General features: G+C 40.0%; 1 long non-coding RNA gene across 1 annotated transcript; it reads right to left on the minus strand.

The window, feature by feature from the left end:
• Positions 1-2279: 2279 nt before the first annotated feature.
• Positions 2280-5026, minus strand: LOC124261055. Its single transcript, XR_006894245.1, has 2 exons — positions 4849-5026; positions 2280-2759 (listed from the first exon to the last, which is right to left on the minus strand). It is a non-coding gene; the product is annotated as an uncharacterized LOC124261055 (long non-coding RNA).
• Positions 5027-5782: the final 756 nt, after the last annotated feature.

Here is a 5782-nt window from a genome sequence, read left to right on the forward strand (position 1 = left end):
TTTTATGATTTGCCAGTGGGCCATTATTTTATCCGCATCTGATTTTTGTAAAATCCCAAATATATCCCACATGTATACGTTTTGTTACAATAAGATAATGTGCTACTACTACGGGAAAAAAGCATGGCAGGGAATAAGAATGATGACCAAACAAGTGTGAGTGCACTCATTTACAGTCCGTTTGAGACAAAATGATACCGATGAATTGCAATCTATCACGAAAACAAATAGACATAAAAGAATCAAACCAACGCGGACTGCATAAAACACAACAGACCAACTATAGGAAGAAATTGCATAATTTGTGTCACAAAAATAAAAAAGTTGTTTAAGAAACTGTCATCATTTAATTGTGCGTTTTCCAAGTTTTACAAGGGCGCAGTTGCAACTAAAGGAACAGCGCGAAAAAAATATTTTGGCAAACTATTGACTGAGCGTCAGCAACCATCAATGAATCTGCATACGATGGCATTATAGTAGTCAACTCGTCATTGACATCATACTGTGTCTTCTCCCTTCCATACATGTATTTGTGAAGCTGAAACACGAAATGTAACAGAAATTATGTTCCAAAGGACATGTTATTTAACTCACTGTTCCATATGCCTTTTACGAAAAGAGCAATTACAATATGATTTTCATTATTTAACTGTCGCACGCTGATCCAGTCACTTTGCACACGTCACTCCCATCCACAATCCAGTGGTTGTGGATCCAAATTTGACTCTGAAGCCTTCTCATCATGACGCTCACTCTGAAATAACCCAAAAATGTTTTCTTCATTTTATTGTTACAAATGCTGCGGCAGGGGGAAGTCCTTAGCGCTTCAATTCACTGCGCAGAGCTGCTTAGACTTAAACAGAATCCGTTTGTAAGTGGCTATGGTACATATTACCCTATTAATTAGATTAGAATTACGGCCTTATGCTACCTGAGTAGTATGATGTTCCAAATCATAAATTACTAACAGACTGACTGACTGAGTTTGGTTTTACGCCGCTTTTAGCAATATTCCAGCAACATCACGGCGGGGGACACCAGAAATGGGCTTCACACATTGTGCCCATGTGGGGTTTCGAACCCGGGTCTTCGGCGTGACGTAATTACTAACAGAACACAATTGCGGTTCAGAGACTTTTACATAATGACACTGTTTCATCTATGTTCGATTTGATGACATTAAACTGAATGTAGCGCCAGTCTAAATGTGGAGGAAGTGTTGGACATTGTAATATTCTGTGGATTAGGAGTGTAACTATCAACCCAAACATATACATCATCGACCACGCTTCAAACAACACTCCTGGTTTCATACAAAAAGAAAACGTTGTTGGTTAAAATCAGAAAGGTACGGACTACTAAACAGATAAAGAAAATACCAGTTTGATAACAATTTACGACAATACTTTAAGGCTGAAGCTGTATTCAAAGACTGTCGTAGTTCCTAAAGGAAATTTCATGGCCAGAGTGAGTGAGTGAGTGAGTTATTATTTAACGTCACATCGGCAATATTTCAGCCATATCGTAACGAGAACACTTGACATTGAAATAGAATATGTATAGAGATTATAAAAACCTGCCGACAAAGGACAGTAAAGCAACTAGGGTATCACAGATATGCATGTAAAACTAGTAATTGAATCTAAAACATTGTAACTATAGGGGACAACACAATATAAAAATAGGCTATAGATCCCAACAACTGAAGGTAAATCACCATACTAGGGTCCATGGTCATGGCCAGAAAAGAGCAGTACATGTTTCGTCTCAAGTACTACTTGGAGATTGTTAACATCCCGGCACTTTCTATTAATATTATTGCAACTGATTCTCCCGTGTCCTCACAAAACTAGTTCTTTTACTCTAAATATTTGAAACTAAAATATACGGTTGTGAAATCTGGGGTTATACATACCGAGGATCCATTGATGTCCAAAGTACCTTCTTTAAAAAGATACCTTGGTATAAGTATATACTGCTCATCCAGCGCAATAATGGGAGAGATTGGGCACATAACTTAAGTGCAAATTACTTTTGTAAATGCGTTCGCTATTGGTGCAGACTTACCCGTATCACTGCGAACAGATACCTGCACGCTTGTTAAGCTATGTTGAACGATCGGGATGAGCAGGGGAGTACAAACTGGGTGTCCCACTTCAGAATTCTACTTTTTAAAACTGGATTATCATATATCTATATCGCCCAAGACTGTGGAGATATGAAACATTTTCGAAACAGCGATGCTGTCACAACACGAGATCAATAACACAAGGCAAAAATATACTAAATGTAATTTATTACAGAATTATCCAAAAAGGAAAATTGAATACGATTTCCCCCCAAATCAGTCTTTCGAATAGTCACCTATACATCATCATTCATACCCACAAATATATAACATATACATATACCAACAACAGTTTTACATAATTTTCCAATATTGTGATTTTTATTAAATATGCGCCAAGTTCACAATCTGCCACATTGCAAATATCAAAAGTCCTCTCCAAGAGTTAGCGCACGCTCATGGATCAGAGGCACTTGGTCTGGATATAGGTCACGCTGGTCTCAGTCCAAGATGATATAATCCCATGCCAAGGGTCACATTTGATCAAAGGTCACGCTGATCTGTCTCATCACCTGAACTGAACTAAGGTCAGGCTGACTTCAGATCCTCATCGGGTCAGTCTACCTGACGATGTACTGGCTGGTCATTTTGTCGAGGCCACCCCCCGTCTCTTACATACAGGTCCCAGGCACTATACAAATAATGTAGTTGATATACTAGTCATTCATTACACAACGAGTATTATAAACTCAGAATGATAACACAATAATAATTCAACATACGGGGGCGGTGGGGTAGCCTAATGGTTAAAGCGTTGGCTCGTCACGCTGAAGACCCGGGTTCGAATCCCCACATGGGCACAATGTGTGAAGCCCCATTTCTGGTGTCCCCCCGCCGTGATGTTGCTGGCATATTGCTAAAAGCGGCGTAAAACCAAACTCAGTCAGTCAGTCAGTCAGTCAACATACGAGTGAGTGAGTGAGTATGCTTGTACGCCGCTTTTAGCAATATATCACGGCGGGGAACACCAGCAACATACAACGAGTATTATGTAGTCACGAATGACTATACTTTACAGCATTAGTTTACACTTCACTTATAATAACCATCGTTATTCAACACAGCCAAGTGATATGTCAATATGTGGATGACAACGCTCCGTCTTTCCATCATAAGTCAGATGCAGAGGTAAGAGATCGCCACTCATTGTTGATCCGACTACACCTGTGATCATTCGCTTGTAAGTGAGTCCCCCCTATCTCTACAAGCTTTGACCCTTTCTCTGCCATGGTCCATTGCCCACACGGTACGTACTTAAGTCCTGTTTGGTCAAAGTTAATGATAAGCTCATCAGGGATTTTCTTCTCTTTGATGTTTGTACCGATACGCCCGAGGAATTCTTTTCTAATGTCGGATAAGTTTTCTGGTAGGGTGCGTGCACTTGTGGTTGCCTCAGGAAAATCCCATTCTGTTCAATAATGACAAAGCCCAGGCTTCAGTCAAGGTGATTGATCCGCCGTTGGTATCAAGAAGTCCTGGATTCACGCTGTTGATAATCCCAGTTGCTCCGGCTATGACGATTGCTGTGTTCACTACTGCACCGGCATCACGAAGAGCTCTGATGTAGGTCTGTATTTGTTCATCAAAGTCGTTAAGTAGCAATTGTCTACCTCGGTTTTCTTTGGGAAGCGTTGTTTCAATCTTCTTTAACTCATGATCACTGACCCTTGTCTTGCGAGCCTTGACTAAACGTCTTTTGTATCCGTCTCTAATTGAGCGAGCGGTAGATTCTTTGGTGAACTTTCTACTGCAACTGGCAACACCATGTTCTAGAGCATAACGTGCAATCTTCGCTGATGTTTCGTCGTCATAAGAGTTGTAGGTGGATTCGCGTTTCCTTTTCTTGGGTGTGGACAGTGCAGTAAGAACCTCTTTGTTGGCTGCAGCCACGGTAGTTGCCGTCATTTTCATTGATGGGGCCTTGGTAGGGCTAGGAAGGAACGTTTCGGGTTCATCAACAGACTTCTTTAACCACGCTATTAGACTCATTTTGTCTCGTCAAAATGTAACGACATCGACTGAAACAAACTTTTATTCGTGCGATGGCACGTTTGAGTCAAGCTACTTACATGTATAAACTATCGTAAACAAAAGAGTTCAACTTCTCAGCTTTCTAACAACAACATAGTTTCAGCAGAGACCCATGCATGCATGCTTATAATTAGTTGTTAAGAAAACAATATCGTCTGAGAAAAAATGGCGTCATGTTTGAACTCTGCCGACAGAGTGTTTCATGGGCCATTTATCACAACAAAGGGTCAAACGTTTGTCTTCATTACTATTATTGCTGCCATGGACTGGTATACCGGTAGTTATAGTCAGACAGCAGTTATCACTGGCTACTAGGAGTTTTGCCGATAGCTCAGTGAGTATTGGTCCGGTAAGTGATGTTTCTGGCCACTTTCTTCTAACCTCGAAATTAACATTGTCTAAAATATTTATATATTTTAGGTCCCCAAACCTCGAAATTTAAATCAACTCGAAAGCTCTGGGGGTCTCAAACCCGGTATACGGTATTCATCTGAAAGCAACATCGTCACCACGCATGTAATACAAACTTCTGATTGCCATACATACGTTTGACTGCCAGCAATAAAACAAATTTCTTTTTGATTCATTCTTGAGACTTAAGGAGTGGCGTTACATGTACTGCGCCGAACATTTGATAATATATAATCCCTACCCACTGGAAAGTATAAAACAATTCAGAAACTACTCACGTCATGATACAACCAGCCTCTGCATACATCAACCTTCCGTTGGAACAGCCTCTCATGACTGTGCTGAAAACTCGCTACCCGTCTCCTTATCCGACAACACGCACGCTTAACGTGCTTACCCCGCCGTTCTCACTCATCTTGCATTACTTGCATTCTTTCCACACACTCCTATACTACTCAGTCCCCAAATACAGTTAAACCAGACTAACACCTCGCATATACAGTTAAACCGCATTAATATGTGATCTTGACAGATGCACAGATTTAAAACTTCAGAATTGGTGTAAACCATCAATAGTACAACATTTCTTTGTCACGATAGTTCTTATAAATCACAATAAACTACAGAGAGTTAGCCTTGTGGTTAAGGCGTTTGCTCGTCACGCCAAAGACTCGGGTTCGATTCCCCACATGAGTACAATGTGTGAAGCCCATTTCTGGTGTCCCCCGCCGTGATATTGCTGGAATATTGCTAAAAGCGGCGTAAAACCAAACTCACTCACTCACTACAGAGAGTTATTTATTATCAAATTCTATAAATAAAGATTTAAAATCTTTTCTGTCGAAGTTTCGTATACTTTCTCATAACTTGAGTGGGTGAGTTAAAATTTATCGTCACATCGGCAATATTTCAGCCAAATCGTGACGAGAACAAATAATTTTATACATAGTAATGAATGGTAAATTGTAAAAACCTGTCATCGGAGGACAGTAAAATAACTAGATTATCACAGATTCGAATTTAAAACTAGTAATTAAATCTAAAACAGTTTAACTATAGATGGCAATACAAGGTAAAAACAGGCTATACAACTGAACAACTGAAGGTAGATCACCATACTAGGGACCATGGGGACTTACAGTACATTTGCTTCCTGCATGGACTTCTCATAACTTGAAGATTCTGAACATATTCCATATGTCATATTATATC

Source organism: Haliotis rubra, unplaced genomic scaffold (assembly GCF_003918875.1).
Source record: "Haliotis rubra isolate DU_JTF1 unplaced genomic scaffold, ASM391887v1 Scf787, whole genome shotgun sequence".
Lineage (NCBI taxonomy): Eukaryota > Metazoa > Mollusca > Gastropoda > Lepetellida > Haliotidae > Haliotis > Haliotis rubra.